Source organism: Pseudophryne corroboree (assembly GCF_028390025.1).
Source record: "Pseudophryne corroboree isolate aPseCor3 chromosome 3 unlocalized genomic scaffold, aPseCor3.hap2 SUPER_3_unloc_2, whole genome shotgun sequence".
NCBI classification, from domain to species: Eukaryota; Metazoa; Chordata; class Amphibia; order Anura; family Myobatrachidae; genus Pseudophryne; species Pseudophryne corroboree.
Window position 1 is genome coordinate 2,928,254 of NW_026967508.1, and position 12,388 is coordinate 2,940,641.

The following is a 12,388-nucleotide window of genomic DNA, read 5'->3' on the forward strand; positions in this document are numbered from 1 at the left end:
GTCCCGATGGCTTTGGCTCAGAATTTTATAAAATGCTCCGGGAAGAGCTGGCCCCCACCCTCACATCTCTCTACAACCACATCCTTGTCTCTAAACAAACCCCGATTAGATTCAACGAGGCCACGATAATAGTCATAGCGAAACCCGGAAAAGACCCCTCCCTACCTGGCTCTTACAGACCAATCTCCCTCCTTAACCAAGATTTTAAGATCCTTACGAAACTGATGGCCAACAGACTACAGCTCTGCCTATCTCGAATTATCTCACCCGCACAACTAGGATTTATCAAACATAGACAGTCTGTTCAGGGCATTAGGACCGCCCTGGCGGCCATAATATATTCACGCTCCCACAACCTTATAGACAACATCCTAATAAATCTTGACGCAGAGAAGGCGTTCGACAAGATTGCCTGGCCTCACCTCGCAAGAGTATTATCATACCAGAAATTTGGTGATAAATTTCGTGGCCTTGTTGACTCTCTATATGACAATCCCACCGCCCAGGTAGTAGTTAATAATATCCCCTCAACTCCCTTCACCCTCGAGAGAGGAACCAGACAAGGATGCCCCCTCTCCCCCCTCCTCTTCAACCTAGCTCTAGAACCATTCATACGATACATCCTAAACCTCCCGATATTTCGGGGTATTAAAATTGGTAATAGAGTGATTAAACTAATGGCATTCGCAGATGATATCCTTCTGCTCACTTCTAATCCAAGACAATCTGTCATGGCGCTGCAGGAAGCCATCGCCCGTTTTTCCTCCTTTGCAGGCTTCTCGATCAACCTAGATAAATCGGAAGCATTGGCCATTTTCCCCCAGATAACAACGGGATAGGACACCCCCTTCCCATTCCGGTGGGCCCCCGCCCACATCACATACCTAGGAGTCATTCTCCCTTCCGACCCTGCCCGCCTTTATCCAGACAACGTACACCCCATCCTCACTAAAATCCAAACCGAGTTGATGCTATGGCAAAAACTACCCCTTAATCTTATGGGACGCTGTAACTTGGTTAAGATGGCCAGCTTCCCTAAATTGCTCTATGTCCTCCAGATGGTACCAGTTCTGCTCTCTAAACCTGATCTCACCCTCCTAAACTCATCTATCTCCAAATTCATATGGGCCGGTAAAAGACCCAGAATAAGTTTCTTCAAATTATCCCAGACAGTGCAGAACGGAGGGCTTAATCTACCAGACATGGAGCAATACAATAGGGCCTGCTTACTTCGTTTTGCAATGGATTGGCTCAACGGCACATCGGTTTTCACCGACTCGATGGTTGACTCCCAACTCTGCACCCCTTTGTCTCTTAGCTCTGTCCTACATGCCTCCAACTCAGACTTACCACCCAATCTCATGGACAATGTACTCCTAACATCCACTATGGGGGCGTGGAGACTTTCCAGGAAATCCCTAAAACTACAATATACCTCCTCCCTATTTCTCCCCCTCGTGGGTAACCCGCACTTTCAAAAGGGCATGGCCTCATACCCCTTCACTGCCTGGCATACTGCAGGTCTCACACGGGTGGGTGACCTCCTCGATTCTGGAAGGAAACCACTCACTTTCACGGACGCACTTGCCAAATTTGATATTAACCCTAACCACGAATTTTACTTCTTCCAGGCCTCTCATTATATTCACTCAGCCCTCTCCCATCTCGGCCCGGCAGATTTTACTAATAGCCTAGACACGCTACTACGCTCCGGGACGTGCTCCATCTCGTCTCTATATACCCGCATCCGAACGGAACACATCCCCACCACTGACCTATCCCAAGTACAGACATGGTCCTCACAAATCCCTTCCATGACCCCGGAAGCCATAATGGACAACTTCACATCCTCCCTCAAACTCATTCCGGCTAGTTTATATCAGGAGATGTCCTACAAAATTTTACATAGAGCCTATGTTTCCCCCAGAAGGGGCCATCTGATGGGCTTGTCTGATTCGGCTAAATGCCTAAAATGCTCGGCACCAATAGCAGATCTTATGCACTGCTTTTGGTACTGTCCCCTTATTCAGACATTCTGGACTGACTTACAAACATACAGTGCCTCCGAATTGGGTCTACACTTCCAATGTACCGCCTCATGGGCTCTCTTCGGATATATCCAGGACCAACCTAAATCCCCCCCCCAGAACACGAACACGAAAATGATAATGATTCTTTCAGCGGTGGGCAGAAAAGCCATCCTCCAACAATGGATCTCTGAAAACCCCCCTACACTGGCACTAGCTACCTCAAGGTTACTCTTCCTATTCACGATGGATTGGTTAGAGACGTCTTTAAACAAAGAGATATTGACTCCTGCGTTATTTCATTGTTGGGGCCGATTCATCAATACATTACCCACTCTGACAAAACTGGCAATCAAACAGAGCTTTCAATGTACCACATGGTACGGCAGACAACTTCTATCTGATGACCCCCCCGTTACCCTCTCATAATTTCATAATAAAGTAACCCACTACACCTCGGTGCTCCTCTGACCCTACCATCCCTATTTTCATACCCCCTGCTAATACCATATACTACTTACTACCTATTATCTATTATCTACTACCTCTCTGGGCTCCTTTTACTCCCCCCACCCTACACCCTTCTCACAAATCTCCGTCGCATGTACATCTTTGCTTGCTCTGATGATGTCTCCATGGATGGGTCGGTGGTCCCTTCACCCTGGCAGGTACTGTTGTTTGTTGTGTTTGTTTTCTTCTTCTCTTCTCTTCTTTTTGTTATTATTTTCACTTATCAGCTATTTGTTCCCTGATAGGGAGAACATACTTGAATGCTATACAATCTAAAATAGATATGTTATGATATTGATTATGTTTTTAGGATAATTTGGGGATAGATGGCCTTGCGAGGCGGCTCTTATATGAATCCTTTAACACTATCGCCCATAGCTGTCCTATGTTGTTTTAGAAAACAAGGAAAATGAGGTATTATTATTATTGTTGACTTGACTGCTTACCTGACATGTATGTCTCAGACTTTATTAACCCTTGCTTTCAAATATGTACTATGTTAAACTTTGAGATCACATGTTGTACTATATTAACCTCAATAAAAATATGTTGGAAAAAAAAAAAAAAAAAGGGTCCAGGTGGCATTTCCTTTCCCTGAGGAGGATAGGAAAAAATGGGAAAACCCACCAATTGTTGACGCCTCTGGGTCCAGACTCTCAAAAAAGATTTTACCTGTTCCAGGATCTACCGCCTTAAAGGAGCCAGCTGATACTAAAATTGATAGCACGCTTAAATCAATGTATACTGCTTCAGGGGCCATATTACGTCCCACTATTGCTACTGCATGGATTGCAAAGGCAATAGTAAAGTGGTTGGCTACCTTACTTGAGGGTTTGGATACGATGGATAGGGATGACGTTGCATTGTATTTAAGCAACATACATGATTCTGCAGGTTTTATGGTAGAATCCATGAAAGGCCTGGGTTCCATGGCTGCGGGAATATCTTCCATGTCTGTTTCAATTCCTGTAATCTGATTAGTTTGAGTCTTTACAGGAGGCTGAAGTCAAGTTTCTCACGTGGAAGGCTGTCACTTTGTTGGCCTTAGCTTCTGCTAGACTTGTGTAGGAATTGGGGGCTTTGTCCTACAAAAGCCCCTATTTAATCTTCCATGAAGATAGAGCTGAGCTCAGGACGCATCAGCAGTTCCTTCCAAAGGTTGTGTTGGTTTTTCATATCAACCAACCTATTGTGGTGCCAGTAGCTACTGACTCCTCAATTACATCGAAGTCCTTGGATGTTGTGAGGGCTTTTGAAGATCTGAAGAGAACGGCTCGTCACAGAAAAACGGACTTTCTGTTTGTCCTGTATGACCCCAAGAAAATTGGGTGTCCTGCTTCTAAGCAGACGATTTCTCACTGGATCAGGTTCAATATCCAGTATGCATATTCTACGGCAGGATTGCAGTGTCCAAATTTGGTTAAGGCCTACTCTATTCGTAAGGTGGGTTCTTCCTGGATGGCTGCTCGGGGTGTCTCGGCTTTACAGCTTTGCCGAGCGGCTACTTGGTCTGGGTCGAACACGTTTGCTAAGTTCTACAAGTTCAATACCTTGGCCGCTGAGGACGTAAAGTTTGGTCAGTCAGTTCTGCAGGAGCTTCCGCGCTCTCCCTCCCAGTCTGGGAGCTTTGGTACATCCCCATGATACTAATGTGGACCCCAGCATCCTCTAGGACGTAAGAGAAAATAGGATTTTAATATACCTACCAGTAAATCCTTTTCTCGTAGTCCGTAGAGGATGCTGGGCGCCCGACCAGCGCTTCTTGATCCTGCAGTGGTTATTTCAGTACTGCTTTGTTCTTGGTTAAGTACTGTTTTTTTACTTGGTTAAGTAATATTTCTCTGACGTCCTAGTGGATGCTGGGTACTCTGTAAGGACCATGGGGTATAGACAGGCTCCGCAGGAGACTGGGCACTCTTAAAAGAAAGATTAGGTACTATATCTGGTGTGCACTGGCTCCTCCCTCTATGACCCTCCTCCAGACCTCAGTTAGTATCTGTGCCCGGCCAGAGCTGGATGCACACTAGGGGCTCTCCTGAGCTTCTAGAAAAGAAAGTATTTGTTAGAATTTTGATATTCTATTGATCAAGAAAAATTCAGTGACAGTGCTGACTACGAGGATTGAGAGCACTAGTCAACAGCGCAGAATTCACGCTTGTACCCCGTAAAACATAATATGTGGGTATGTGCGATTAGGGATCACTAGCCAGCAGCTATTTAAATTCCAAAGTGATTGAAAGTGTTAATACTGACACATCGGAAAATTCCCTGTGAGAGATAATATTTCATAATATAGTGGAGGGTTGGTTAAAGGTAACTGGTATAAGAAGAGACTAACAACAATACGGACATTGAGATAAGTCTTTATTCACATACCATCTGACAATACACATAAAAACTTTAGAGGTCATGGTACCCATTAATTAAATAGAAAAGCAGTGCACGACACCCTAAGTATAGCGTGTGTTTTTAATGAATATATGTCACATTTTTGTCTTGTCATTATATGTTGGTTTTAATATTTCACAGCTATAGGACTCTTAAATAAATTAGAATAAAAGTTATATTTTATGAAACTATTTCTTTTTGTGCGCCATTTGAGACTAATTCTTTCCCTCTTCTAGTAAACATGTCTAAAAAATTGGTACTACCGGTACCAGGGGCTATATCCCTTAAAGATCCAGCTGATCTTAAGATTGAGACCATGCTCAAGGCAATATATAAGTCAGCAGGCGCAGCACAACGCCCCACAATTGTTTGTGGGTGGATTTCCAGCGCAGTAGTCAAGTGGTCAGATAATGTTATTGACGGTTTGGACTCTCTGCCTTGGGATGAGGTCATTACTTTGCTGCAACATATACATATTGTTATGATTCCAGCACTCCTGGTCAGAGAAGATCTTATGGCAAGGACCGGAGCGCTGGACCGGAATGCTGGGGAAGGGAGCAGGAAAGAACAATAGCCCCTGGCGCCCTAACTCTGTTGTCTCACCCGTGCTGTCAGAAATCCCTTGCGAGACTATGGTTTCTTGAGCCCTTGGCAGCCGCGTTTGAAGGGCGGATTATGTCTGCCCAACTCCGATGCGCCCCGGTCTTAGTGAGAGACAAAGGGAAATCCGAGACAGGATGATGACAAGATGCCCTCTAACTAAACAAACAGGCCAGGGGCTATGAGCTAACTACAAAACCTAAAGTATGTGCGGAGAAAACGCCAGGGAAAAGGACAACCAAAATCCACTTGTCCAATACTCCTACCCGGCACCGCCGAATACCAGAGTGGACCTGTGGAAGCGGAACCCTCCGCAAATGCTACAAAACATAAAGGGTAAAGCGGCCGAGCCGCTACACACGGCAGAGCCGCGACTCACGAACACCACTGGATGTTAAACGGTGATCAGTCAGGACTCCAGGGACGAGATGATAACTCCCGAGTACAGGACTTCAGAGGACTGGAATGACCGGATACAGCAGGACTGGAAACAGACTCTCAGCAAACAAAGGCAGCATGCAGGAAGCTATTACCGGCGTCTGTGAGAAGCCCTGGGAATGTATTTAACAAGAAGTCCTCCAATCAGCTGCTAAAAGGCTGATTGGGATAAATGCCGTGCAGCTGCCTTGCTGCACGGCCAGAGAGCAGGTGAATAACTTAACCCCTTCAGCCTAGCAACGGGGAACGCGGTCCGCCAGTGGCGTCCCCATTGCTAGGGTCCGTGCGGCTCAGTGCGCCCGGCGTCTAGCGTTGCTAGGGAGCCGGCGGCTGTACACGCACGGCGTCTCTAGTTGCTAGGCGCCGGGCCGCGCAAACAAGCGGACCCGGCGCCTAACAGTACCCCCCCCTTGAGGAGGGGTCAAGGAACCCCTAAAGCCAGGTTTCTTAGGAAACTCCCGAAAAAATGCCCTCTTGAGCCTCGGAGCATGAAGATCCTTATCCAGGACCCAAGACCTTTCCTCCGGACCATAGCCTTTCCAGTGAACTAGAAAATACAGCCGACCCCGGGACAATTTGGAATCGAGAACCTTCTCTACCAAGAACTCCTGTTGTCCCTGTACATCCACTGGAGATCTACCCTGAGAGATCTTCCGAGGAAATCTACTGGAAGAAACGTATTGTTTCAACAGGGAACAATGAAACGTATTTCCAATCCTGAGAGATCTTGGTAAACGTAACCGAAAGGCAACTGGGTTGACTCTTTTAATAATAAGAAATGGCCCAATAAATTTGGGTTCCAGTCTAGCCGAGGATTGTCGAAGCCTGATGTTGCGAGTCGACAACCACACCCTATCTCCCACCTTAAAAGTGCAAGGACGTCGGAGCCTGTCAGAAAATTTCTTCTCACGAAAGGCCGCTTTTCTGAGAGCAAGGTGCACCTTTTTCCAAATGGCTCTGAGATGGGAGGTTAAGGTTAGCGAGGAGACTGAGGAATGATGAAAAAAAGAATTAGCTCTGGGGTGGAAACCAAAAACTGAAAAGAATGGAGACTCTTTCGTGGAGGAATGACAAGAATTGTTGTAAGCAAACTCCGCCAACGGAAGAAACTCGGACCAATCATTCTGGAGTTTGGCTGAATACAAACGCAAATACTGTTTCAATGATTGGTTAACTCGTTCGGTTTGCCCGTTGGATTGTGGGTGGTAACCGGATGTTAACGACAACTTCATTTTTAACGAGGCACAAAAACATTTCCAGAATTGTACGATGAATTGTGGACCCCGATCAGAAACAATGTTAGTAGGCAACCCATGAAGTCTGAAAACATGGCGGAGAAACAAAACTGCCAACCCTTGGGCAGAAGGCAATCGGGGAAGAGCAATAAAATGAGCCATCTTGCTAAAACGGTCCACTACCACCCATATGACTCGGAATCCGGCTGAAAGGGGAAGGTCAACCACAAAATCCATGGAAATATGAGACCATGGCCTGAGAGGAACATTTAAGGGCATAAGTTGCCCGATAGGCAAGGAACGGGGAACCTTATGCTGTGCACAAGCCTGACATGAATAAACAAACTCCTTAACGTCTTTAGAAAGACCAGGCCACCATACTGAGCGAGAGACTAACTCCAAAGTCTTAGAGATTCCCGGATGCCCAGAAACTTTGTTATCATGGAATTACGTTAAAACAGTAGCTCTCAAAAACCCAGGGACGTAAAGACGACCAGCAGGAGTATTTCCAGGAGCTTGATGTTGAAGCTGTTTTAACTGGGTAAATAAATCTTGTGTGAGGCCTGCCCAGATGACTGAAGATGGAAGTATGGGAGTAACAGGACTGTTATTGTGAACCGGAAGAAAGCTGCGTGACAGGGCATCAGCCTTAGTATTCTTGGAACCAGGCCTGAAAGTGATTATAAATTTGAAACGAGTAAAAATTAAAGCCCAACGTGCCTGCCGGGCATTAAGCCGCTTAGCCGATTCGATGTATTGCAGGTTCTTATGGTCAGTCAATACTGAAATAGTATGTTTTGCTCCCTCCAGCCAATGCCTCCACTCCTCGAAAGCCCACTTTACTGCCAGTAACTCCCGATTACCAACGTCATAGTTGGATTCAGCGGAGGAGAATTTCCTGGACATAAAGGCACAAGGGTGTAGCTCCAGAGACTCCGGATCCTTTTGGGAAAGGATAGCCCCCACTCCAACCTCCGAGGCATCAACCTCCACAACAAAGGGCAATTCCGGATTGGGATGTTTGAGGACTGGAGCCGAGACAAAGGCTTGTTTCAAGGCCCGGAAGGACAACTCAGCTTCACGCGACCAGTTGGTAGGATCTGCTCCTTTCTTTGTCAGAGCTACAATGGGAGCAACCAGGTCAGAAAAAGAATGAATGAACCTCCTATAATAATTCGCAAACCCTAAAAAGCGCTGAATTGCTTTTAAATTGGTGGGTTGCGCCCAACTAAGGATGGCCTGGAGCTTCTTTGGTTCCATGGAAAATCCCTGAGGGGAAATAATGTACCCTAAAAAAGATACTTCCGTGACATGTAACTCACACTTCTCCAGCTTGGCATATAGATGATTTTCACGTAACTTTTGAAGAACCAGACGCACCTGGGTAACATGTTGTTCCATTGATTCAGAATAAATCAGGATGTCGTCTAAGTAAACGACCACGAATTTCCCTAGGAAGTCACGGAGCACATCGTTAATGAGGTCTTGAAAAACTGCTGGAGCATTAGACAAGCCGAACGGCATCACCAGGTACTTGTAGTGACCCGACTGAGTACTGAAGGCCGTCTTCCACTCATCTCCAGATTTAATTCGGATGAGGTTGTACGCTCCTCTAAGGTCAATTTTAGAAAAAATCACAGCCGAACGTAACTGGTCAAAGAGTACAGAAATCAGCGGCAAAGGATAAGTGTTTTTAACTGAGATCTTATTCAGGGCTCTAAAGTTAATGCAAGGTCTAAGCGAGCCATCCTTTTTCTCCACAAAGAAGAAGCCTGCACTTAAAGGAGATTTTGATGGTCTAATAAATCCTTTCTCTAGGCTCTCCTTAACATAATCATTCATAGCCGCAGTTTCTGGCCCGGATAATGCATATAATCTTCCCTTTGGCAAAGCGGCACCAGGAATTAGCTCAATAGCACAATCATAAGGCCGATGGGGAGGTAGAATGTCCGCATTGCCTTTGGAGAAAACATCAGCAAACTCCCGGTATTCCACAGGGATGAGTTCTGGAATGATAGCTGCTACTCTGACGGGAAACGTAATACATTCCTTAGCACAAAAAGTACCCCATTGTGAAATCTCCCCTGACCGCCAATCAATGGAGGGATTATGTAAGGCCAGCCAAGGGTGACCCAGAACAACTGGAACTGCTGGGCAATGTGTAAGATAGAACTCGATCTTTTCGGAATGTAGAGCTCCTACTGTAAGTAGTACAGGGGGTGTACGGAGAGAAATAACCCCATTGGACAGCGGACTCCCATCTAAGCCATGCATGGTGACACACCTACCCAAAGGTAACTGAGGAATGCCTAAGGCCTTAGCCCAAGTTAAATCCATAAAGTTTCCTGCAGCTCCACTGTCGACAAAAGCCGACACCAAAGAACTGAGACTGCCAAAGGAAACTTTAACTGGGACTAAAAGGGAGTTATTCGAGGAGATAAGCTGCAGACCTAGGTGAACCCCCTCACAATTCACCTGGTCAAAAGCGTTTCTCGACTTGTTCGGACAGTTTCGAGCAAAATGTCCCTTACCCCCACAGTACAGACAAAGACCGGATTTTTGCCTTCTGGCTCTTTCCTCAGGGGACAGCCGGGAGAGACCCATCTGCATGGGCTCCTCTATGTCTTCAGGAATGGAATATACACACGGACTTGACCTTATAGGTGCTCCTCTTTCAGTCCTTCGCTCTCTGAGACGACGATCAATCTTAATAGAAAGCTCCATGAGTCTATCGAGAGTCTCAGGAGCGGGGTACTGGAGGAGACTGTCTTTTATAGACTCTGATAAGCCGAGGCGAAACTGGCTGCGCAGGGCTGGGTCATTCCAGCCACAGTCGTTCGACCAGCGGCGAAACTCCGTACAATAAACCTCCGCAGGATTTCTACCTTGTTTGAGAGCGCGCAGCTGACTTTCAGCGGACGCCTCTCTATCAGGGTCATCATACAAAAGCCCTAAAGACTCAAAAAAAGCATCTACTGACAACAACGCAAGATCCTCTGCCCTTAAACCGAATGCCCAGGTCTGAGGATCCCCCTGGAGTAAAGAAATAATTATCCCAACCCGCTGAGATTCAGTACCAGAGGAAGTAGGTCTTAAACGGAAATATAGTTTACAGGATTCCTTGAAATTAAAAAATTATTTTCTGTCGCCAGAAAAACGGTCTGGCAAATGCATCTTTGGTTCAGGGACTACCTTCGGGGAGGCTCGCAAAAGATCTTCCTGCGATCTCACCCGAAGAGAAAGATCCTGAAACATCTGAGTAAGTTCTTGCATCTGGCTGACTAAGAACTGACCGGGATTTGGCCCTAAACCTGTCGGATTCATGAGGCCGATAAACTCTCACAAAACTGAATGAGAAAAAAATTAAACCCCGTTTAATTTTAAGTTTTGGTATGGCCGGTAATAATGTTATGATTCCAGCACTCCTGGTCAAAGAAGATCTTATGGCAAGGACCGGAGCGCTGGAACGGAATGCTGGGGAAGGGAGCAGGAAAGAACAATAGCCCCTGGCGCCCTAACTCTGTTGTCTCACCCGTGCTGTCAGAAATTCCTTGCGAGACTATGGTTTCTTGAGCCCTTGGCAGCCGCGTTTGAAGGGCGGATTATGTCTGCCCAACTCCGATGCCCCCCGGTCTTAGTGAGAGACAAAGGGAAATCCGAGACAGGATGATGACAAGAGGCCCTCTAACTAAACAAACAGGCCAGGGGCTATGAGCTAACTACAAAACCTAAAGTATGTGCGGAGAAACCGCCAGGGAAAATGACAACCAAAATCCACTTGTCCAATACTCCTACCCGGCACCGCCGAATACCAGAGTGGACCTGTGGAAGCGGAACCCTCCGCAAATGCTCCAAAACATAAAGGGTAAAGCGGCCGAGCCGCTACACACAGCAGAGCCGCGACTCACGAACACCACTGGATGTTAAACGGTGATCAGTCAGGACTCCAGGGACGAGATGATAACTCCCGAGTACAGGACTTCAGAGGACTGGAATGACCGGATACAGCAGGACTGGAAACAGACTCTCAGCAAACAAAGGCAGCATGCAGGAAGCTATTACCGGCGTCTGTGAGAAGCCCTGGGAATGTATTTAACAAGAAGTCCTCCAGTCAGCTGCTAAAAGGCTGATTGGGGTAAATGCCGTGCAGCTGCCTTGCTGCACGGCCAGAGAGCAGGTGAATAACTTAACCCCTTCAGCCTAGCAACGGGGAACGCGGTCCGCCAGTGGCGTCCCCGTTGCTAGGGTCCGTGCGGCTCAGCGCGCCCGGCGTCTAGCGTTGCCAGGGAGCCGGCGGCTGTACGCGCACGGCGTCTCTAGTTGCTAGGCGCCGGGCCGCGCAGACGAGCGGACCCGGCGCCTAACACATATACATATACAGGATGCTGCAAATTTTATGATTGAGGCTTTTAAGGAGTTGTATAAGATAAATGGCCGCACTACTGCTATGGCTGTTTCGGCGCGCAGAGCTCTGTGGTTACATTAGTGGTTGGCAGATGCTGATTCCAAAAAGGGTGTAGAAAATCTTCCTGTGACAGGTGATGCCTTGTTTGGGGACGAATTAAATAAAAGGATCTCCCGAGCAACGGCGGGAAAGTCTAACTATCTGCTGTCGGCTGCGCCACCAGCTAGACGTTCTTACACCGGACCCTCCTTGCAGTCCTTTCGTGTGGCAAGATTCAGAGGCAGGGGCCGAGGGGTCTCCACCACTCCCAAAGGATCTCGTGGTAAATCCCGTAAACCTGCAGCTGCTGCCTCCCTGGACCAGACCACCGGATCCCCTGCCGCTAAGCCTTCCGTGTGACTGTTGGCCCAAGCAGCAAGGCGACTTTTCGGTAGGTGCTCTCCTTCAACACTTCTCCCACGTGTGGGCAGCATCCTGTCGGGGTCCTTGGGTGAGGGATTTCATTTCCCAAGGATACTGGCTGGAATTTCAAACACTCCCTCCTCACAGATCTTTCAAGTGGGGTTTTCCAGCTTTACCCGCAGCAAAAGTTTCCTTGCAAGAGGCTATGCAAAAACTTTTGCAGACAAGGGTGGTGGTTCCTGTACCTCCTCGGTTACGCAGCAGGGGTTTTTACTCCAATCTTTTTGTCGTTCCCAGACGGTTCGGGGCGCCCCATCTTGAACTTGAAGTCTCTAAACCCATATCTGCGGGTGTTCAAATTCAAGATGGAATTTCTGCGGGCG

At 47.2% G+C, this 12,388-nt stretch overlaps 1 protein-coding gene across 1 annotated transcript in view; it reads left to right on the plus strand.

The window, feature by feature from the left end:
- Nucleotides 1–12,388, plus strand: part of LOC134983609 (gastrula zinc finger protein XlCGF26.1-like) — a 139,428-nt gene that overhangs the window by 55,630 nt on the left and 71,410 nt on the right. The window lies entirely within an intron of this gene.